The following is a 24,804-nucleotide window of genomic DNA, read 5'->3' on the forward strand; positions in this document are numbered from 1 at the left end:
CAGTAGGAGGGGTCAGTGCTGTATAGTGGGGGATATCATGCAGGGCCCCTCTAACAGTGTGACACAGTAGGAGGGGTCAGTGCTTTATATTGGGGGATATCATGCAGGGCCCCTCTATCAGTGTGACACAGTAGGAGGGATCAGTGCTGTATATTGGGGGATATCATGCAGGGCCCCTCTAACAGTGTGACACAGTAGGAGGGGTCAGTGCTGTATAGTGGGGGATATCATGCAGGGCCCCTCTAACAGTGTGACACAGTAGGAGGGGTCAGTGCTTTATATTGGGGGATATCATGCAGGGCCCCTCTATCAGTGTGACACAGTAGGAGGGATCAGTGCTGTATATTGGGGGATATCATGCAGGGCCCCTATAAAAGTGGGACACAGTAGGAGGGGTCAGTGCTTTATATTGGGGGATATCATGCAGGGCCCCTCTATCAGTGTGACACAGTAGGAGGGGTCAGTGCTTTATATTGGGGGATATCATGCAGGGCCCCTCTATCAGTGTGACACAGTAGGAGGGATCAGTGCTGTATATTGGGGATATCATGCAGGGCCCCTATAAAAGTGGGACACAGTAGGAGGGGTCAGTGCTTTATATTGGGGGATATCATGCAGGGCCCCTCTATCAGTGTGACACAGTAGGAGGGGTCAGTGCTTTATATTGGGGGATATCATGCAGGGCCCCTCTATCAGTGTGACACAGTAGGGGGGGTCAGTGCTTCATATTGGGGGATATCATGCAGGGCCCCTCTATCAGTGTGACACAGTAGGAGGGGTCAGTGCTTTATATTGGGGGATATCATGCAGGGCCCCTCTATCAGTGTGACACAGTAGGGGGGGGGGGCAGTGCTGTATATTGGGGGATATCATGCAGGGCTCCTCTATCAGTGTGACACAGTAGGAGGGGTCAGTGCTTTATATTGGGGGATATCATGCAGGGCCCCTCTATCAGTGTGACACAGTAGGAGGGGTCAGTGCTTTATATTGGGGGATATCATGCAGGGCCCCTCTATCAGTGTGACACAGTAGGAGGGGTCAGTGCTGTATATTGGGGGATATCATGCAGGGCCCCTCTATCAGTGTGACACAGTAGGGGGGGTCAGTGCTTTATATTGGGGGATATCATTCAGGGCCCCTCTATCAGTGTGACACAGTAGGGGGGGGGGGGGGTCAGTGCTTTATATTGGGGGATATCATGCAGGGCCCCTCTATCAGTGTGACACAGTAGGAGGGGGGGGGGGGTCAGTGCTTTATATTGGGGGATATCATGCAGGGCCCCTCTAACAGTGTGACACAGTAGGGGGGATCAGTGCTGTATATTGGGGGATATCATGCAGGGCCCCTCTATCAGTGTGACACAGTAGGGGGGTCAGTGCTTTATATTGGGGGATATCATGCAGGGCCCCTCTATCAGTGTGACACAGTAGGGGGGTCAGTGCTTTATATTGGGGGATATCATGCAGGGCCCCTCTATCAGTGTGACACAGTAGGGGGGGGTCAGTGCTTTATATTGGGGGATATCATGCAGGGCCCCTCTATCAGTGTGACACAGTAGGGGGGTCAGTGCTTTATATTGGGGGATATCATGCAGGGCCCCTCTATCAGTGTGACACAGTAGGGGGGGGGGGGGGTCAGTGCTTTATATTGGGGGATATCATGCAGGGCCCCTCTAACAGTGTGACACAGTAGGAGGGGTCAGTGCTTTATATTGGGGGATATCATGCAGGGCCCCTCTATCAGTGTGACACAGTAGGAGGGATCAGTGCTGTATATTGGGGGATATCATGCAGGGCCCCTCTATCAGTGTGACACAGTAGGGGGGGGGGGGTCAGTGCTTTATATTGGGGGATATCATGCAGGGCCCCTCTAACAGTGTGACACAGTAGGAGGGGTCAGTGCTTTATATTGGGGGATATCATGCAGGGCCCCTCTATCAGTGTGACACAGTAGGAGGGATCAGTGCTGTATATTGGGGGATATCATGCAGGGCCCCTATAAAAGTGGGACACAGTAGGAGGGGTCAGTGCTTTATATTGGGGGATATCATGCATGGCCCCTCTATCAGTGTGACACAGTAGGAGGGGTCAGTGCTTTATATTGGGGGATATCATGCAGGGCCCCTCTATCAGTGTGACACAGTAGGAGGGATGAGTGCTGTATATTGGGGATATCATGCAGGGCCCCTATAAAAGTGGGACACAGTAGGAGGGGTCAGTGCTTTATATTGGGGGATATCATGCAGGGCCCCTCTATCAGTGTGACACAGTAGGGGGGTCAGTGCTGTATATTGGGGGATATCATGCAGGGCCCCTCTATCAGTGTGACACAGTAGGGGGGTCAGTGCTTTATATTGGGGGATATCATGCAGGGCCCCTCTATCAGTGTGACACAGTAGGGGGGTCAGTGCTTTATATTGGGGGATATCATGCAGGGCCCCTCTATCAGTGTGACACAGTAGGGGGGGGGTCAGTGCTTTATATTGGGGGATATCATGCAGGGCCCCTCTATCAGTGTGACACAGTAGGGGGGGGGGGGGGGTCAGTGCTTTATATTGGGGGTATCATGCAGGGCCCCTCTATCAGTGTGACACAGTAGGAGGGGTCAGTGCTTTATATTGGGGGATATCATGCAGGGCCCCTCTATCAGTGTGACACAGTAGGAGGGGTCAGTGCTGTATATTGGGGGATATCATGCAGGCCCCTCTAACAGTGTGACACAGTAGGGGGGGGATCAGTGCTGTATATTGGGGGATATCATGCAGGGCCCCTCTAACAGTGTGACACAGTAGGGGGGTACAGTGTTGTGTGTTTTAAATTGAGAATAGAAAAAAAAGAGCATGAAAAAGTACAAAACATGTCCCACAGGATGTCAGAATCTAAAGTAAAGCATTGAAAAAAATATATATTGCAGAACTAGAAAAAGTTCAGAGAAGGGCCACAAAGCTAATAAGGGGAATGAAGAATTTAAGATATGAGAGGCTAGCCAAACTGGGTCTGTTTTCTCTATAAAAAAGACACTTGAGAGGTGACATGATTACTTTATATAAATATATTCAAGGCCCATATACAGAAATGGCAGAAGCGCTGTTTATTCCAAGAAAATTGTTTGTGACCAGAGGTCACAATTTAAGGTTGGAGGAAAGGAGATTTAATCTCCTGCAGCGGGAACGTTTTTTCACTGTAAGAGCAATAACATTTTGGAACTCATTACCAAAGGAGGTAGTGAATGCCAATACCCTAGATACATTTAAAAATTATTTGGATACATTTCTGTCTATAAACAAAATTCATGGATATGATTGCTAGTATTAAATGGGTCACCTTTTAGTGGGATTATTTAAGCTTAACTGGAGCTTTTTGTATATATTTTAGATTTGTATAGGTTGAACTCGATGGACTTCGGTCTTTTTTCAACCTCATCTACTATGTAACTATGTTACAAGTAATTATTTCCTACGTTTTTCAAACACAGATTTGTATTACCCCACAGGTATTATCAGTTCTCCCTCCCAAAATTTTGGATTTTATAATTAATGCAGAAAATGAGTAGGTGTAAAATATCTATCTATTGTTGAAAGACAAAGAGAGGAGAGCGCAACTGGACTCAGGTGTAGTTTATTTAAACCAATTAAAACAAGAACGGTTAAAGGAAAGCCGGTTCCGGTCCAAGCCGGAAGTCTGTGTTTCTTAGAAAATTGATTGTATCACAGGGGGCTGGCAAAAATCTACTGCTCATTTCAAATTCAGAGTCTTGATAAGACAGAGCTTGCAGGTAACTATTAGCAACCTCTTGAAAAAGTTCCCTCGTTAGGGAACGAAATGGCCGTCGAGGACTTCTATTCCTGTGATACATTGTATCAATTTTCTAAGAAACACAGACTTCCGGCTTTCCTCCAGAGACCAAACAGCTGACGAGTCACACACACGCATTTCAGAGTGATCAGCTGCGAAAACAGTACGTGCCCTGGCTGGATCAGAAGGCGTCCTGGGGAGCGGTAATCTGTTGAACTCTTAAAGACTTTCTATGTACACATTTACTTTGTGAATTTGGTACGCACAGTTACCTACCATTTTATGGTTTTAACCGTTCTTGTTTTAATTGGTTTAAATAAACTACACCTGAGTCCAGTTGCGCTCTCCTCTCTGTGTCTTTCAGCTTTTTCCGCTCCTTCAGGGATTTTGTGTGATACACCCTCAGAAGAGCAGCACACACCATTCATTTGTTTCTTTTCCATTTTGGGACTTAACACATTACAATATTTATTCTCATTGGGACTTTTTTGATGTTTTATACTGTGTAATATTTTTGTGCAATATTCTATGTGAATTGTGCAGAAAATTTTCTACAGCTATTGTTCAATTAGGATTTTAATTTATTTTTAATATTGTTTTTGGCTTAGCTTATTTTGGATTTTTATGTATTTTACTTTTAGAGTGATATAGTACTCCATTTCTTATCAGTAGCGCTGAAACTTTGTCTGTTTTTAGCTATCTATTGTATAAAAACAAAATTAATGCTTAACTGATGAATTTCTTTCTTTCTTGACACGGTGAGTCCACGGATCATCAGTAATTACTGTTGGGAATATCACTCCTGGCCAGCAGGAGGGGCAAAGAGCACCACAGCAGAGCTGTTAAGTATCACTTCCCTTCCCACAATCCCCCAGTCATTCGACCAAAGGAAAGGAGAGAAAGGAAGCAACACAAGGGGCAGAGGTGCCTGAGGTTTATATAACAAAAACCTGTCTGAAAAAAAAAACAGGGTGGGCCGTGGACTCACTGTGTCAAGAAAGAAATTTATCAGGTAATTATAAATTTTGTTTTCTTTTACAAGATACGATGAGTCCACGGATTTCATCCTTACTTGTGGGATATCGCCTCCTGGTCAGCAGGAGGCGGCAAAGAGCACCACAGCAGAGCTGTTAAATAGCTCCTCCCTTCCCTCCCACCCCAGTCATTCTCTTTGCCTGTGTTAGTGATAGGAAGAGGTAACGTGAGGTGTTAGTTTAGATTCTTCAATCAAGAGTTTATTATTTTTAAAATGGTGCCAATGTGTGCTATTTTACATAGTGTGTAGCTGTATTCCTTGTCAGCCTCTAGAGTAGAGCTACAGGCGGCTTTAAAGCAATGGGAACTGGTGGGGTTTTAGTCTCACTGCGCATCCCATACTTGTGCTGCCCTTCTGGATTGATGGTCTTAGCAAATGGTAACTAAGGCCCTTTCTGTGTCCACAGACTGCAGGAGGGAGAAGACCTCTTGATCCTGTGAGACGTTTCATGCTGTCGCTCAGCATAGAGGTAAGTGCAGTCTTTTTTTTTTTCAGGGCCATGCTACCTCAGACATGGCTGTACTTTCAGTTGTTGGGAATCAGAGGCTCTCTGGAAGGGCTTTCCTATTTGACATAGTGTGGGGTTGTCATGCAAATCATGTCATCAGGCACTATAGTTTCTTCCTTTTCACATGTATGGGGACATGACCTGTGAGGCTCTCTACAGGTCATTACCTAATGTATACCAGGGACTGACGCTCCATGTATTGCTCTCTCCCGGGAATGGGGATGAGTCTTTCAAGGGCAGCTCTGGCTCAGAAGCAACATGTCTCTGTATGTCTCCCAGCGGCTTATCTCTACTTTAACAGCCGACAGGGAGGACAGCATAGGATTACAGTTTTTATACACAATAATCCCTGTTACTTTCGCTTTGCAAATTGGAAGCCGACAGACAGGGTGATCCTATTTAGATAATAGGTTTCGGAACTGACAGACTGAGTTATCTTACCTTAGTAAGATATACAGGTATTACTTGTTCTTTTCCTTCCGGTCCCCTTATCGCTACGGCTTATTTTTTAGAAAACAAAAATATTTTCAGCCGACAGGGAGAGTTGCCTTTGTTAGAGTCATTCATGTTGGGGCACTTTTGAGAAGGCAACCGGCAGGGAGATCTGTCCCTATCAGTTTATTGAAAGCTGAATACAGGTTTGTTTGTTTGTTTTTACTTTTGTTCTCCCGGCGGCTCCATTTTGGCCATGTTTGTCCGCGCAGGAGATTGGTCTCGATACGCCCACGATTGGCGGAGCTTCGTTTCGCGCCTTGGTGTGCGCGGCATTCGGCTAAATATTGATGTCCCGGCAGCTCCATTTTGTCTTGGCATGTTTGAGCTCGATACGCTGCACGGAAGGGGCGGAGCTTCGTTAGGCGCCATTGTTTGCGCGCTGTTTGGCTCAGTTTTCAAATGGACCGCCGGTTGCCTCCTCGGCTGTGTTTTTACACATACAGCTGAGAAAGTTGTTCGCGCTGACTGAGGAGTCTTTGTGTGTATGGAGCGCTTTCTCTGTCACGTAAAAATAGGCAGAGGGGCGTCGCAAGCACGCGGTACTTAAGACACTTTCTATTTTTATGCCTATTGTCAGTGTCCCAGTCAGGGATAGACAAACATCTTAATGAAAACCTTCAACTGGTCTTTCCTGAGTGATGTAATTGGGATGTAAATGAAACCGTGGTTAAAGTGACAATAAAAAGTTTAACGGATTTTTTCTTTATTTCAGTCGCATAAAGCAGTACATTTGTTTTTGACAACTGTCCCACACATTTTGTTGCTTTTCTGTTATGTCTCGATTCTAATATGGATCGTTCAGATTGTTCTGTTCCCAAAGTTTTCATGGAAGTAATTTCAGAATTAGATGCTTTAAGCAGCATTCTAACACTTGCAAATATTTCATGCCATGCTTGCCTCTAGTACCTTTTCAAAGAGGATAATTTAGACAAATTTATTTAAAATAAGACATGGCACAAAAGGGGGACTTTTGATCTCTGTACACTCTATTAGCTGGTCTTGAAATAAACCTTTTGTTAACCTAAGTTTTTTTCTGCTCAGTGACATATCTAGTTACTGTTTTTAAGATTAAAAGAGTCAGTAACACTTTTTAGTAAAGTGTCCCACGATGGGTGCCCTTTTACTGATGCCTACATCCCTAGATTGGCAGGCGCCTAAATTTACATGTAATTTTCAGAAGAGTGACTATGTTATGCAAGATTTTATTTTTTGCCCAAGATCCACAAGTCCCTTATAGATCCACCAGGGCGCCCGATCATTTCGGGAATAAATTCCCTGACTTCTAACTTATCACAATATATTGACCAATTCCTTCAAAAATATGTTGTAAAATTACCAGCCTACCTTAAAGATTCAACACAATTGTTAAATTTATTAAATCAAATGAGTTGGAATGAAAAATATTTAATGGTTTCCTGTGATGTGACTAGCCTTTATACAAACATTGATCATAAACTAGGGCTGAAGGCGGTTAAACATTTTCTAGAGAAAGATGAGAATCTAATGATGGACCAATGTCAATTTATCCTGGAATGTATTGATTTTATTTTAAATAATAATTATTTTATATTTGATGGGAAATATTATTTGCAGCAAAAAGGAACGGCGATGGGTACCAAGTTCGCACCCAGTTATGCTAATATCTTCATGGGATATTTAGAAGAATTTTTTATCTTTAATGGAGCATGGGGTGCGAACTTGGTATCATATAAAAGATTTATAGATGATATCTTTATAATTTGGAATGGAGATTATGAACTCCTTAGTTTATTCTTGGAAGATCTAAACCAAAATAATCTTGGCCTAAAATTTACAAGTGAGATTAATAGTAAAAGCTTGCATTTTTTGGACCTAGAAATAAACATCATTGACAGTAAAATCCACACAAAAACATTTTTTTAAAAAGTGGACGCTAATAATTACGTCCACATGGAAAGCTGCCATTTGACCAAATGGATTGAGAATATACCCACCAGTCAGTTCACCAGAATCAAGAAAAACTGTAATAATCCCGAAGATTTTGAAACCCAGTCACAAGTTTTAAAAGATAGATTTTTAGATAAAGGCTATGATGAAAAAAATGTAAATACAGCAATTGAAAAAGTGAGGTTAAAAGATAGGGAAGAACTCCTTAGAGGTAAAGAAAAAAGTTCTGCAGGTAATAATCAGGTAGAAAAACTAAATATTCCCTTTATAACTAAATTTAACGCTCAACATGGCCATATAAAATGTATTTTAAATAAACACTGGCATCTCATAAGAAAGGACCATATACTAGGTGACCATGTGAAAAATCATCCAGAAATTATTTATACTAAGGCAAAGAATTTAAAAAACAATTTAGCCCCAAGTATGTATAGGAGTAATAACAATTGGTCTGATGTGGATTTAAATGGATCTAAATTAATGGGTTTTTTTCCTTGCTGTAGTTGTGTAGCATGTAAATACAGTTCAAAATTAAAGAAAATAACCTCTACTACTAGAGACTACACTTATATTATTAAGGACCTAATTAGATGTAGTGACAAAGGGGTGATTTATCTCCTCCAGTGTTCTTGCAGGAAACAATATTTAGGACAAACCCAGAGAAAGTTGAGGGACAGAATAAGAGATCATGTGAATAACATCAAAAATGGCTTTGAGGGCCACTTGGTCTCTAAACATTTCAAGGAATGCCATAATAGTAATGCTAAGGATCTATGCTGGTGGGGCATTAAAAAGGTTAAACAAGATGGTAGAGGGGGTGATTTTGAAAGAATGATTTTATATAAAGAGGCAGAACTGATTTATAGTTTTGGTTCATTAACACCTGAGGGGTTAAATGCTGAATTAGACTTGAATCCATTTTTACATTAAGGCAGTTTAGTTTGTTAGTTTTGGTCACATCTTAATAAGCTTTGTTCCTTCCAGTGATATAGGGACCTTTTAAAACCAATTTTAATATTCTATAATATATGTCTTCACATTATTTTAAGAATATATTGGGTACATATTATAAATGGTCCTCGCCCTATTATTAACAATAAACATATAAAGTACATATAACACTGACACTGATATTAATATACTTTTTTGATAATTTTAGTATATTTTATATATATATATGGTTTTATATCAATGAATTTTAGTATATTATATATTTATTTAACATTGCAATTTTATTTATATAATTTCTTCTCCATTACATATGTAATTGTTAAGGATTCCGTATTGTAATGATAAGGTTAGACATTGAATTGCTGGATTTTGGGATTTATTTGTGTTCTTTGTTATTATTAACTTAGTGTATATATAATTGGCACAACTTTTATGAATTTAGGATTTGTATATTCCGTTTTATCATATATTTATAACATTTAAAATATTTAATGAATTTTCATTTTTAGTTAAAGTTTTAAATTTATTAAGTGATCTATATATGTTTTTTAAATTTCCTTCAAGATGCTAAAAAGTAAGATTGGACTTTACAAATCAGAAATGAATTGATTGTATACAGGAAGTGGTTAAGGCTATATAAAGGCAGTTCTTGGATCAGTTTATACATCTTGATAAAGGCCCTCATACGGCTGAAACGCGTAGATGCAACACTGATCTTGATTTGTAATACTTGGGGAGAACTATCACCATTACAGAGCGCTCTGTGTGAACTGATTTCAAACTTCCCGCATTTGGATTTGGAAGCGGAGAAACTCCCTCAGTGATTGGAGGATTACCCCATGTGACTAGTGTAACTACGTCACACGCCGAAAGTTTCCGACGGAGGAAATCCCTAGCTACGAGGAGGACGTGGACACCCAAGAATTAAGGTGATCTCTAAACCCATATCGGGACTCTGAACCTAAGAGAGTCTGCCCTGGATACACAGTCCCGTAGCCTAAGGTATTTGTAAACTGCATTTTGGAAACGCTTTTGCTTCAGTGGGAATAATTATCTTTGAACTGGCTAACTGTAACCTTACAAAGTGCTGAACGACAGACTGCCTTAAACCACTCATTGAACGTTTTCCTCCTAGTATCGTTAAATAACGATCGTCTTTTGGATTAAACTGTATTCACAGTATCTAAGCATCATACCGATTTTATTAGATCAATTTTATTTAAACATTAATTAAGTACTTTTTTGTGAATCATACAAACCACCGGTGGTATACATATTGTTATTATTTTTGTTTAGTATATAAGGTGTTATTTATTATATGTTATAAATATTTAATCTTGCTGTGTCCCATTAAATATTAGTATATATATTAAATTTATTTGTACTTTATGACTTTTATTGCAGTGCTTTTAAGATATATATATTCCTTTTTAGCATTATTTGATTTATTTGAATACTTAGCTTTCTAGCGCCACATCTTTTTTGTATTTTATTTGTGTTCTCCTATGAATTGCTTCCAGAGTGCAATTCGTGTTTGATGTGTGCTGGTATTCTAGTATTAAGGAGTTTTTAATTCTATTTGTTGATTATGTTATGCAAGATTGTACGCGAATATCATTTGCTCAGTTTTAACAGTTAAAGTGACAGTAAGGGTAATTTTTATTAGGACATCACTGCTGTTTCTTGGTGTGCATTCCTCCTTTGTGACTTAGGGGAACAGAAGCACACAACTATAGAGTTCCTTTAGGATATAACAGGAATTACAGTTCTGGCCTTAGCTCGAACGGAGTCTCTCCTTCCCATCAATATCCTAGAGTTGAGAGCAATATTCAATGTGCTTCGGGCTTGGCCTCAGTTGGCTTCGGCCAAATTCATCAGATTCCAGTCGGACAACATCACGACTGTAGCTTACATCAATCATCAGGGAGGAACAAGGAGTTCCTTGGCAGTGACAGAAGTAGCCAAGATAATTCAGTGGGCGGAATCTCACTCTTGTTATCTGTCGGCAATCCACATCACAGGTGTGGAAAACAAGGAAGGCGGATGTTCTGAGCAGACAGACTTTTCATCCGGGAGAATGGGAACTCCATCCGGAGGTATTTGCCAACCTGATTCTCAGATGGGGCAGTCCGGAGTTGGATCTTATGGCGTCTTGTCAGAATGCCAAGCTTCCGAGATACGGGTCCAGGTCCAGGGATCCCCAGGCCGTGCTGATTGATGCCTTGGCAGTACCTTTGTCTTTCAGCCTAGCTTATGTGTTCCCTCCATTTGCTCTCCTTCCCAGGGTGATTGCTCGAGTCAAACAGGAGAGGGCATCGGTGATCCTCTTCGCTCCTGCGTGGCCTCGCAGGACTTGGTATGCTGACCTGGTGGACATGTCATCTCAGCCACTGTGGAAGCTTCCATTGAGGAAAGACCTTCTCACGAATCCAAGGGCTACTCATGGAGTAGGATTCCCAGGATTTTATCTTTTCTCCAAGACGGATTGGAGAAAGGGTTGCCAGCAAGTTCCTTAGCAGGACAGATTTCTGCTTTATCTATATTGTTACTCAAATGTCTGGCCGATGTTCCAGATGTTCAATCTTTTTGTCAGGCTCTGACTAAGAATCAGACCTGTGTTTATACCAATTGCTCCTCCTTGGAGTTTGAATTTAGTTCTTACAGTTCTTAAAGGGGTTCAGTTTGAACCTATGCATTCCATAGACATTAAGTTATTGTCTTGGGAAGTTTTATTTTTGGTTGCTATTTCTTCTGCTCGCAGAGTATCCGAGCTTCCGGCATTACAATGTGATTCTCCTCATCTTATTTTCCATTTGGATAAGGTGGTGTTACGAACCAAACCTTGTTTTCTTCCTAAGGTTGTTTCACATACAAATATTAATCAGGAAATTGTTGTTCCTTCCTTGTGTCCTAATCCTCCTAAGAAGGAGAGGCTGTTACATAATTTGGACGTGGCCCGTGCCTTGAAGTTTTACTTACAGGCAACTAAGGAGTTTTGTCAATCGTCTTCCGTGTTTGTTATGTTTTCGGGGAAGCGTAGGGGTCAGAAAGCTACGGCTACCTCACTCTCATTTTGGCTGAAGAGTATCATCCATTTTGCATGTGAGACTGCTGGACGGCAGCCTCCTGAACGAATTACGGCTCATTCCACTAGGGCTGTGGCTTCCTCATGGGCATTCAAAAATGATGCTTCTGTTGAACAGATTTGCGAAGCTGCAACTTGGTTGTCTCTTTACACTTTTCCAAATTTGATACTTTTGTCTTGTCTGAGACTGTTTTTGGGAGAAAAGTTCTTCAAGCAGTGGTGCCTTCTGTTTAGGTTCCCTGTCTTTTCCCTCCCTTTTCATCCGTGTACTCTAGCTTTGGTATTGTATCCCACAAGTAAGGATGACATTCGTGGACTCATCGTATCTTGTAAAAGAAAAGGAAATGTATTCTTACCTGATAAATTTGTTTCTTTTACGATACGATGAGTCCACAGCCCACCCTGTTTTTCTAAGACAGGTCTTTAATTTTGTTAAACTTCAGTCACCTCTGCACCTTGGCTTTTCCTTTCTCTTCCTAACTTCGGTCGAATGACTGGAGTGGGGGGGAAGGGAGGAGCTATATATACACAGCTGTGCTGTGGTGCTCTTTGCCGCCTCCTGCTGACCAGGAGGCAATATCCCACAAGGATGAAATCCGTGGACTCATCTTATCGTAAAAGAAAAATTTATCAGGTAAAAATAAATTTCCTTTTCTATCTAATGACACGGTGAGTCCACGGATCATCTAATTACTATTGGGAATCAATACCCAAGCTAGAGGACACATGATAAGGGAGGGACAAGACAGGGAACCTAAACGGAAGGCACCACTGCTTGAAGAACTTTTCTCCCAAAAGAAGCCTCTGCCGAGGCAAAAGTATAAAATATATAGAATTTGGAAAAAGTATGTAGAGAGGACCAGGTTGTAGCCTTGCAAATCTGTTCCACAGAAGCCTCATTTTTGAAGGCCCAGGAAGAAGAAACAGCTCTTGTGGAATGATCTGTGATTTTCTCAGGAGGTTGCTGTCCAGCAGTCTCATATGCTAAACGAATAAACGAACAACAATTTCCTGATTAATTTTCTTGACCGAGACAACTTTGGGCAGGAAACCAAACTTAGTACGCAGAACCACCTTATCAGAATGGAAGATAAGAAGAATCGCACTGAAGTGCTGAGAGTTCAGAAACTCTTTGAGCAGAAGAAATAGCAACAAGAAATACAACTTTCCAAGATAATAACTTAATATCTCAGGAATGCATAGGCTCAAACGGAGCCTGCTGTACAATTTTAAAGGACAAGGTTGAGACTCCAAGGAGGGGTAACCGATCTAAACACCAGCTGGATCCTAACCGAGGCCTGACAAAATGATTGCACATCTGGCACATCGGCCAAGTGTTTAAGCAACAAGATAGACAATGCCGAAATCTGACCCTTCAGAGTACTTGCCGACAAACCCTTCTCCAGACCGTCCTGGAGAAAAAGGGCAAAATCCTAGGAATCCTGACTCTACTCCAAGGAGTATCCTTTGGATTCGCAAATTAGTATCCTTTGGATTCACAATATTTATGACAGATCTTACGGTAGATCCTACGAGGATCAGGCTTACGAGCCTGGATCAAAGTCTCAATGACAGACTGAAAAACCATGCTTAGATAAAATTAAGCGTTCAATCTCCAAGCAATCAGCTTCAGAGAAACGAGATATGGATGAAGGAAGGGACCCTGAAGTAGGTGGTCCTTCCTCAGAGGGAGTCTCCAAGGTGGAAAGGATGACATTTCCACAAGGTCTACATACCAGATCCTGCGAGGCCACGCCGGGGCTATGAGAATTACCGATGCCCTCTCCTGCTTGATCCGAGCAATGACTCTTGGAAGGAGAGCGAACGGAGGAAACAGGTATGCTAGACTGAAGTTTCAAGGAACCGCCAGAGCATCTATCAGAACTGCCTGCAGATCTCTTGACCTTGAGAGCTTGGCATTCTGTCGAGAAGCCATGAGATCCAGTTCTGGCTGCCCCATTTGAGGGTCAAACTGGAAAACACCTCCGTATGAAGTTCCCACTCCCCGGGGGGTGAAAAGTCTGCTTCCCAATTGTCCACTCCTGGAATGTGGATCGCAGAAAAAAAGCAGTTGTGGGTCTCCGCCCACTGAATAATTTGGGACACTTCTGCCATGGCCAAGGAACTTTGAGTTCCCCCCTGGAGTTGATGTAAGCCACCGAGGTTATGCTGTCCAACTGGAACCTGATAAACCAGGCTAAAGCTAACAGACTCCAAATCGCAATAACTTAAGACTGTAAAAATAAGGTTCAAATGTAACAGAATTGGACTGGATTAGCAGAATGACGTAAAGTCTACCATAAAATACCGGTCATTAAATGAGGTGTCCCTGTGCTGATATAAACACTATACATATAGTGTTGGAGAGGGATAAAGTGCCACTTCAGAATTCTTCACATATGCAGAGAACTTCTGCCCAAATACCATTCGCCCTGTAGCATTACCACCAGACTTTAGAAATCATACCTTGTAAGCACGGACATATACATTATGTCTCTCCGAGTGCTAAAGAAACTTCACCGGCGTAGCTGGCGTCCTCGTGGATCCTCTGCTGCACTATTGCTACTCCTTAGTTCCCAGAACAGATTCCTCTAATCACAGAGAGACTCCTGCTCACACCTACCCCAGTCAGGAAGTACACAGTGGATCAGCTGGTAAAATACTTAATTGTAAAAAAACATTGAGATCCGCTGGATTACAGTAAAACAAAATTTATTCTTATTCGATTAAAAATTTCACATCCAGGAAAGGCAAACAACTCCATACAATAAAATAAACTAAGTGAAGTGGTGTGGCACTATTGGCTTACGCGTTTCGGCTAAACAGCCGTATGATTAATCCGTGGTCTCAATCACACAGGCGGGTCTGCGGAAGCAAGTTCCCTAGGACAGATGGTCCTGAGACAGCCACTAGGGAAGAGTCTATTGACGTCTGATCCAGAACTATACGCAGAGATAAATCCGCATAGTCCCCGTTCCATTGTCTGAGCATGCATAACTGCTGAGGTCTGAGATAGAATCAGACCAATTACCTCCATACATTGAGCCACTGACGGCAGAGGGGAAGACTGAAGGGCAAGACAAGAGTCGAAAATCTTTCTTTTTCTGACCAACGGCAGAGATATCTTCATTAACAGGGAGTCTATTATGGTCCCCAAAAACACGACCCTTGTAGATGGAATCAGAGAACTTTTTTCCAGATTCACCTTCCATCCATGGGAGCGAAGAGAAGACAACAAGATCTCCATATGAGAGTTTGCTTGTTGAAAAGATGGCACCTGAACCAGAATGTCATCCATGTAAGGTGCTGCTGCAATGCCCCTGGACCGAAGTACTGTCAAAAGAGCCCCCAGAACCTTTGAAAAGATTCTCGGGGGTTGTGGCAAGGCCGAATGGAAGGGCAATAAACTGAAAGTGATTGTCCAAGAATGCAAATCTCAGAAACTTGATGATCCCTGTGAATGGTAACATGAAGGTATGCATCCTTTAGGTCTATGGTTGTCATGAACTGACCCTCTTGAACCAAAGGAAGAATGGAGCGTATAGTCTCCATCTTGAAGGATGGCACTCTGAGAAACTTGTTTAAGCATTTTAAGTCTAGGATTGGTCGGAAAGTTCCCTCCTTTTTGGGAACTACGAACAGATTTGAGTAAAATCCCAGACCTCGTTCCTGAGGAGGAACAGGAACTATTACCCCCAGGGCGGGCCAGGTCCGTGACACAATGTAAGAACTCCTCTCTTTTTATCTGGTCTACAGATAATCTGGAGAGGAGAAACCTGCCTCTGGGAGGAAAAGTCTTGAATTCTATTTTGTATCCCTGGGAGACAATGTCCACCGCCCATGGATCCGAACATCTCTTTCTTATCCAGGCTTGGGAGAAAAAAAAAAAGAGAGAGTCTGCCCCCTACTAGATCCGCTCCTGGATTGGGGGCCGACCCTTCATGCTGACTTGGAGTCAGCTGTGGGCTTTTTAGACTGCTTTCCCTTATTCCAGTACTGGTTAGGCTTCCAGGAAGACTTGGCTTGGTCTTGCTTGGAGGAAGGGGAGGAAGTCTTGCTTCTAAAGTTATGAAAGGAACGAAAATTACTTTGATGCCCTTTCTGCTTATTATTCTTATCTTGAGGAAGAAAAGAACCCTTTCCTCCAGTAATATCCGAGATAATTTCCTCCAAACCGGGTCCAAACAAGGTCTTACCCTTTTAAGGAATCGCCAAGAACTTGGACTTAGATGAAACATCCGCAGACCAGGACTTCAACCACAAGGCTCTGCGGGCTAGGACCGCAAAGCCAGAAATTTTGGCTCCCAGTTTAATACCCTGTAAGGAAGTGTCTGTAATAAAGGAATCCTGTCCTGGATCTCCTCAAGAGGAGTATCTGTTTGAAGAGATTAAGACAACGCATCAAACCAGTAAGCCACAGCGCTGGTAACAGTGGCGATACACACCGCAGGCTGCCATTGTAAACCGTGGTGGACATATATCTTCTTTAGTAAAGCCTCCAATTTTTTAGCCATTGGATCCTTAAAAGAACAACTATTCTCTATGGGAATAGTAGCCCTCTTAGTCAAAGTGGAGATCGCGCCTCCTACCTTAGGAACCGTCTGCCACAACTTCTTAATGGAGTCCGCTATAGGAAACATCTTAAAAATAGAAGATGGAGAAAAGGGAATACCAGTTTTTTCCCATTCTCGAGCAATAATCTCTGTAGCACAGTCTGGAACCGGAAAAACCTCCACCACGGAGGGAAAATAAAAGTACTTCTTCAATTTACTAGACTTTTTAGGGTTGACTACGATAGTGGTGTCAGAGTCGTCCAAAGTAGCCAAAACCTTCTTAAGTAATAATCGGTGTTCTAGCTTAAATATGAAGGATATTACTTCAGCATCAGAAGAAGGAATTACACTATCAGAGTCTGAGATTTCCCCCTCAGACGCTACCGACATGTCTTCTTCCTCAGGATTATGAGAAGGGACACACTGGATAGCCACAACTTGATAAGAAACCTTACTGATTCCTTAAGTTTCCTTTAACGCCTTCCCTGCAGCATGGGGAAAGCTGACAAAGCCTCAGATACCGCAGAGGATACATGGTAGGCAATTTCCTGGAAAAAAAATCCTACCGAATTGCAAGTGGAAACACAGGGCTATGCATGTGGAAACTGAAAATGTTGGGACGCTTGAGGAGAAAGCTGCGGCATGTCTGCTACAGGACACACCTGAACAGCATTCACCTGGGATAATGGTGGCTCATGGTCAAACATCTTATCTCTATAGCTTAAGGGTCTTTCAATGCATGAAGAACAAAAAGGAACTGGAGGTTCCACCCGGGCATCAAAACATAACTGGCAAGCAGCAACTTGAAAGGCCTCTTGATCCATCTTATGCAATAAGGATAGAGTAGAAAATAAAATAAGTCTCTTTAACCCCTTAACGACCAAGGACGTACGCCACACGTCCTCAAAAAAAATACAGTTAATGACCGAGGACGTGTGGCGTACGTCCTTGGTCTGGAAAGCAGCTGGAAGCGATCCTGCTCGCTTCCAGCTGCTTTCCGGTTATTGCAGTGATGCCTCGATATCGAGGCATCCTGCAATAACCCCCCTTGGCCATCCGATGCAGAGAGAGCCACTCTGTGGCCCTCTCTGCACCGGACATCGGTGGCCGGTATCGTTGGTGGGTGGGAGCAAGTCTGGGAGGCGGGTGGGCGGCCATCGATGTGCCGAGTGGAGGGGGGCGGGAGAGACGGGGGCGCACACGGGAGCGCGCGTGCACGGGGTGGGAGCGGGAGGGAACCGCTACACTGCAGAAAAAAAAGTTAAGAAACGGTAAAAAAAAAAAATTAACAAAATAAAAGATGATCTAAGGGTTCTGGAAGGGGTGGGGGGAAGCTACACTACAGAAAAGGGCAATAAAAAAGCCAATAAACATACTTTTTGTTACTAAACTGGGTACTGGCAGACAGCTGCCAGTACCCAAGATGGCGCCCATTAAGGCAGAGGGGGAGGGTTAGAAAGCTGTTTGGTGGGGGATCAGTGAGGTTGGGGGCTAAGGGGGGATCCTACACAGCAGCATATGTAAATATGCCCAAAAAAAAAAGCCCAATATAGCTTTTATTTTAGTACTGGCAGAGTTTCTGCCAGTACTTAAGATGGCGGGGACAATTGTGGGGTGGGGGAGGTAAGAGAGCTGTTTGGGAGGGATCAGGGGGTCTGATGTTTTAGGTGGGAGGCTGAGCTCTACATTAAAGCTAAAATTAACCCTGCAAGCTCCCTACAAGCTACATAATTAACCCCATCACTGCTAGCCATAATACACGTGTGATGCGCAGCGGCATTTGGCGGCCTTCTAATTACCACAAAGCAACGCCAAAGCCATATATGTCTGCTATTTCTGAATAAAGGGGATCCCAGAGAAGCATTTACAACCATTTGTGCCATAATTGCACAAGCTGTTTGTAAATGATTTTAGTGAGAAACCTAAAATTGTGAAAAATTTAACGTTTTTTTTAATTTGATCGCATTTGGCGGTGAAATGGTGGCATTAAATATACCAAAATTGGCCTAGATCAATACTTGGGGTTGTCTACTACACTAAAGCTAAAATTACCCCTAAAAGCTCCCTACATGCTCCCTAATTAACCCCTTCACTGCTGGGCATAATACACGTGTAGTGCGCAGTGGCATTTAGCAGCCTTCTTATTACCAAAAAGCAACGCCAAAGCCATATATGTCTGCTATTTCTGAACAAAAGGGATCCCAGAGAATAATTTACAATAATTTAAGCCATAATTGCACAAGCTGTTTGTAAATAATTTCAGTGAGAAACCAAAAGTTTGTGAAAAAATTAGTGAAAAAGTGAACAATTTTTTGTATTTAATCGCATTTGGCGGTGAAATGGTGGCATGAAATATACCAAAATGGGCCTAGATCAATACTTTGGGATGTCTACTAAAAAAAAATATATACATGTCAATGGATATTCAGAGATTCCTGAAAGATATTAGTGTTCTAATGTAACTAGCGCTAATTTTGAAAAATAATGGTTTGGAAATAGCAAAGTGCTACTTGTATTTATTGCCCTATAACTTACAAAAAAAGCAAAGAACATGTAAACATTGGGTATTTCTAAACTCAGGACAAAATTTAGAAACTATTTAGCATGGGTGTTTTTTGTTAGTTGTAGATATGTAACAGATTTTGGGGGACAAAGTTAGAAAAAGTGTGTTTTTTTCCATTTTGTCCTCATACTTTATAATTTTTTTTATAGTAAATTATAAGATATGATGAAAATAATGGTATTTTTAGAAAGTCCATTTAGTGGCGAGAAAAACGGTATATAATATGTGTGGGTACAGTAAATGAGTAAGAAGAAAATTACAGCTAAACACAAACACCGCAGAAATGTAAAAATAGCCCTGGTCCCAAACGGACAGAAAATGGAAAAGTGCTGTGGTCATTAAGGGGTTAAAAAAAAAAAAAAAAAAAAAAAAAAAAAAAAACACGAGTAAAAATAGTGAATGCAGTAAAAACGGAGACTGGAGCAGCCGACGACGACGTCACAGCTCCGCAGCTCTCTGTCAGTTTCCACAGTCGCACTGAAAGCGGGCCAAAAGGAGAATCGCTTCAACAAAGGACCCTCCCCTTTTCATGTACTGAGCGGTCCTAGCGGTTAAAGAGCTCCTAACTGCCTGAAACGGCTTAGAAACACAAACTGACATGATAAAAAAAGTTAAAGACCGTAACCAACTGAGCCACCAAGAATCCCTGATCCTCACAGTCTCAATGCCCGTTACTGCCAATTAAAGGGACATTGTACCCAAAAAAAATATTTTGTAATTCAGAAAGAGCATGCAATTTTAAGCAACTTTCTAATTTACTCCTATTATCAATTTTTCTTCGTTCTCTTGCTATCATTATTTGAAAAAGAAGGCATCTAAGCTTTTTTTTGGTTTCAGTACTCTGGACAGCACTTTTTTATTGGTGGATGAATTTATCCACCAATCAGCAAGGACAACCCAGGTTGTTCAACAAAAATGGGCCGGTATCTAAACTTACATTCTTGCATTTCAAATAAAGATACCAAGAGAAAGAAGAAAATTTGATATTAGGAGTAAATTAGAAAGTTGCTTAAAATTTCATGCTCAATCTGAATCACAAAAGAATTTTTTTGGCTACAGTGTCCCTTTAACCCCAAACATGAAGGTTTTTACCATAAAATAAAAGTCTCATTGATAGCACAGCCCCTAGCTGTAAAAAGTGCCAGATTCTTCTTTGCAAAAGAAAAATGAAATGGCACTTACCTGAAAATGCTGTCCAGCAGCAGGACAGCTCACCTGGTTTAAGAGGGTGCAGCACCTCACATGGATCTGTGAAGAAAGAATCTGAGTAAACCTACTCAGGCTTTCTAAATATGGTATCAAATTCTTGAGAAAATGCAGTAAGGATTGTACCCCACAAGTTCCCAAGTGCTCAAAAGCCACCACTGCCCTACTGAAGAGACTGACTTGGACTAAGGCTAGACCCCAGGAAAGATCAGAGTAAGCTTACTCTGCTTTAAAAATAATAAAATCTTGATTGAAGAAAACCTCAGACACCTAAACCTCACCTCCTCCTTGCACTACAGGCAAAGAGAATGACTGGGGGATTGTGGGTAGGGAAGTGATACTTAACAGCTTTGCTGTGGTGCTCTTTGCCTCCTCCTGCTAGCCAAGAGTGATATTCCCAACAGTAATTACTGATGATCCGTGGACTCACCGTGTCATTAGAAAGAAAAAGTTAACCCTGCTTTCTCTGCCAATATATTTATTTTATCATATATAAGCTTTACAGAATGCTGAAGAGCCTTACCAAATACTAATATACTCCGGCATCCTCATGTCTTGTAAGGTATCTTTCCAATAAATTCTGCATTTAGGTTTTGGTAGTTGATACCCAAAGGCTGATCGGGTGTCTGCACACTTTTTTACTAGGGCTATTTAATAAGATCAGAAAAGGTTTTCTTTTATGGATTTGGGCTAATCTGGGTGTTTTAAACAATAACTAAACTAAGGGGTCCAATATTATTTAAAAACGTCTTCATTTTGTGCTATTATGTTTTATGTTGAAATATTTTTATTAATAGTTTTATAATATTGCAAAATCTACAGAAAATAACAGTAACATACTAATTTGTTTCACCATATGTCAATTCTTTGTTTTTTGGAAACCATATATTGTTATTGTGTACATCTAACATCAATTACAAAATATTAAAAGAATATAAATCATTTGAACTATACTGATAGAGCCATACGTTTCCTATAAAATTCTTAGTATCAGGAACACAAAAATCAGTGAATAGACCATAATCCAGTTCAGTTGTCTGCTGCTCCGGACAACTGAACCTTTATATCAAGAAGCTATAATGGTCCCATCACCTCTCGACCATATCAAAGTATTGTTGTGCCATAATGTTTAAACAGTTGGACCTGAAGCCACCACCACATATTACCATTTATTTGTATAGCGCTGTGCACATCATGTTTATGACATCTCGAGCTTGGGAACAAGCATGGTCATTTGGGGGTTGTAATTCCATCAGTGACTGACAAATACATTGTGTTTTGGAATAAGGTGATGCTCCGGTCACTGCTTGTTATTTTGTAGTCTAGAGACGGCATGTGGATCTCAGAGATCTAATTCTGGGATTGTTTGTGACTAGACAAATAGCTATAAAGTCTTACTAAGGTCAATTCCTTTTTCCTGCAATTCTCCCTGGGTAAGAACTGCAGAAGTGAAAATGAATCTCACACAGTTGTCTGCACAATAAACAAATCTTTACCCAGGGAAAACTCTAAATGCAGACTGAAATAGGGGAATATTTGATTCCAGACTAAGTTTCTGCCAATGCACCCAGATGACTTTTCTATCAAAAGTTCCGGTGGGCTGGATCATGGACATGAAGATCAGAAAGAACTGTGCAGAGTCGGCCGGGGGGCAGTGGCCCTATGCAGAGTCGGCCGGGGGGCAGTGGCCCTGTGCAGAGTCGGCCGGGGCATGGGCCCTGCACCGGGCAACAGGATGCTTTGTGAATAGTTGATAATTCTTGTTTCTTACCTTTTGGAGCTGATGGGAGAGAATTTGAGAACTTGCGCAGTTTTGCAATGAAGAAACCGTCCATATTGTGAGTGTGTGGGTAAAACCGTCGAGACAATCGCAAGGAAGGATGGAATCGACGCTCCTTATACCTGGTAGGAAACAGAACAAGTTGTTGCTACGGATTTGTCATTTCTATCTAGATAGCATATGATTTTGCTGCATATCTAACAAATTGGCACTTACTAGCTAACAGTTTAAAGGGACAGTCTACTCCAGAATTGTTAATGTTTAAAAAGATAGATAATCCCTTTTATTACCCATTTTACCTCTGTGATTACCTTGTATCTAATCCTCTGCAAACTGCCCCTTATGTTCTTTTGACAGACTTGTAGTTTAGCCAATAACTCCATGGAGTGAGTACAATGTTATCTATATGACACATGAACTAGCGCTGTGTAGCTGTAAAAAAACTGTGAAAATGCACTGAGATAAAAGGCGGCCTTCAAGGGCTTAGAAATTTGAATATTATCCTACCTAGGTTTAGCTTTCAACAAATAATACCAAGAGAAAAAAGCAAATTTGATGATAAAATTAAATTGGAAAGTTGTTTAAAATTACACGTCCTATCTGAATCCTGAGTTTCATTTTGACGAGACTGTCCCTTTAAGGATGTATGCAAGTGATTCACTAATGTTGTGAATCATTATCAAGAGGACAGCGTCACTAACCTCTGGCTTAGATTGAGGAGACATCATACTAATTATCAGAGAGATGAAATTATACTGCTTGTAACACTTACCTTGTAAATCCCTCCTTCCCAAAATCCAACCCAGTGGGCACAAGTTTCACATTCCTCTTCTTCAATGCATAATCTACAACACACTCATTCTCTTCTACCTGCAAGAACAGAGGTTGCCAGTCACATGACAGGAAGTAACAGGGGAAGGGGCACAGGGAATTAGAGGAAATGCTTACATGATAAATTATTTTCTTTCCTGGCATGAAGAGTCCACAAATTCATTCATTACTGTTGGGAATTCAACACCTGGCCACCAGGAGGAGGCAAAGACACCCCAGCCAAAGCTATAAGTATCCCCTCCACTTCCTATACTCCCCCAGTCATTCAGCCGAGGAAATAAAGAAAATTAGGAGAAACACAAGGGGTATAGAGATGCCAGAAGATTAGGATAAAAAATGCCAGGAAAGAAAAGAATTTATCAGGTAAGCATAACTTGTTTTGTTTCCAATGGCACGGAGAGTCCATGAAATCATTCATTACTGTTGGGAATCCAATAGCCAAGCTAGAGAGGACACAGAATGACCCGGGCGGGAAAAAACAAATTATGCTTACCTGATAATTTTCTTTTCTTCAGATGGAGAGAGTCCACAGCTGCATGCATTACTTTTGGGAAATAAGAACCTGGCCACCAGGAGGAGGCAAAGACACCATAGCCAAAGGCTTGTATACTCCTCCCACTTCCCTCATCCCCCAGTCATTCTGCCAAGGAACAGTAAAAGAAATACCAGGGTCAAAAGGTGCTGGACTCTAGGACTCTACCTCCACACATTGAGCCACCGACGGGCTTGTGGAGGACTGAAGCGCAAGACAGGCTGACACAAGTTTCGTGCGGCGCTGGTCTGTGAGAAATATCTTCATGGACATAGTCTATTATCGTGCCCAGGAACTCCACCCTGTTGCTGGGAACCAAGGAACTCTTTCCTGAGTTGATCTTCCAAACGTGAGATTGAAGCAGAAGAGCCCTCGAATGATTCTCTGCGAGGCTGAGCGACAGCGCCTGAACTAGGATGTCATCCAGGTAAGGCGCCACTGCAAGCAGCGCCCCAAGAACCTTCGTGAAGACTCTCGGGGCCGTGGCCAGACCAAAGGGAAGGGCCACAAACTGGAAGTGTTGGTCCAGAAACGCAAATCTTAGGAACTTGAAGTGGTCCCTGTGAATTGGCAAATGAAGGTAAGCATCCTTCAAGTCTATAGTCGTCACAAACTGTCCCACTTGAACTAGGGGCAGAATAGATCTGATTGTTTTTCATTTTGAACGATGGAACAATCAGAAACTTGTTTAAACACTTTAGGTCCAGAATCGGGCGGAATGTGCCCTCCTTCTTTGGAACCATGAAAAGGTTGGAATAGTACCCTAGACCCCGTTCTGCTAGGGGTACTGGTACAATAACCCAGAGAGAGGCGAGATCTCTCACACACTCTAGTCTGGTCTTGAAGACAGGTTTGACAGGAGGAATCTGCCCTCGGGCGGATGGGATCTGAACCCTATCCTGTAACCCTGGGAGACAACTTCTAGAACCAAAGGGTCCTGAACGTCCTGCAACCATGCATCTGAGAATTGAGATAATCTGCCCCCTACGTGATCCTGAGACTGGTCGGAGGCCGCCCCTTCATGCCGATTTAGTCTCGGTGGGCTTCTTGTTCTGCTTAGTCTTGTTCCAAGATCCCTTGGACTGATCCGCTTTCGCGGCGGGCTGCTGGCGCAGGGGCTTGTCCGCACGAAAGTGACGAAAAGTAGATCTCTTGGGCTTAGCCTTCTTATCCTGCGGTAGGAAAGCTCCCTTGCCTCCCGTAACCGTGGATACGATCAAATCCAATCCTGGACTGAACAGGATCTTTCCCTGAAAAGGCAGAGACAACAGCCAAGACTTGGAGGTCATGTTCGCAGACCAAGATTTTAGCCACAGAGCCCTGCTCGCTAAAACAGAAAAACCTGACACCTTAGCATTCAGGCAAATTATTTGCATATTGGCATCACAGATGAAAGAATTGGCAACCTTCAGCGCCTTAATATTCTCCTGTATCTCGTCGATGGAAGTCTCCCCTTCGACCATATCACACAAGGATTCACATCAATATGTTGCAGCTCCGGCGACCACCGCAACTGCTGAAAAACAAACCCTGTGTACTTAAAC

The 24,804-nt window shown here is 42.2% G+C and overlaps 1 long non-coding RNA gene across 1 annotated transcript in view; it reads right to left on the reverse strand.

Moving 5' to 3' along the window:
* LOC128639715 (uncharacterized) overlaps nt 1–22,767 on the reverse strand; it is a 32,847-nt gene extending 10,080 nt beyond the window's left edge. Inside the window, exons 1-2 of the long non-coding RNA XR_008399246.1 lie at nt 22,670–22,767; nt 21,889–22,019 (exon numbers count right to left, since the gene is read on the reverse strand). This is a non-coding gene — a long non-coding RNA (uncharacterized LOC128639715). The remainder of the gene's footprint in view (nt 1–21,888; nt 22,020–22,669) is intronic.
* Nucleotides 22,768–24,804: the final 2,037 nt, after the last annotated feature.

Source organism: Bombina bombina, chromosome 9, assembly GCF_027579735.1.
Source record: "Bombina bombina isolate aBomBom1 chromosome 9, aBomBom1.pri, whole genome shotgun sequence".
NCBI lineage: Eukaryota > Metazoa > Chordata > Amphibia > Anura > Bombinatoridae > Bombina > Bombina bombina.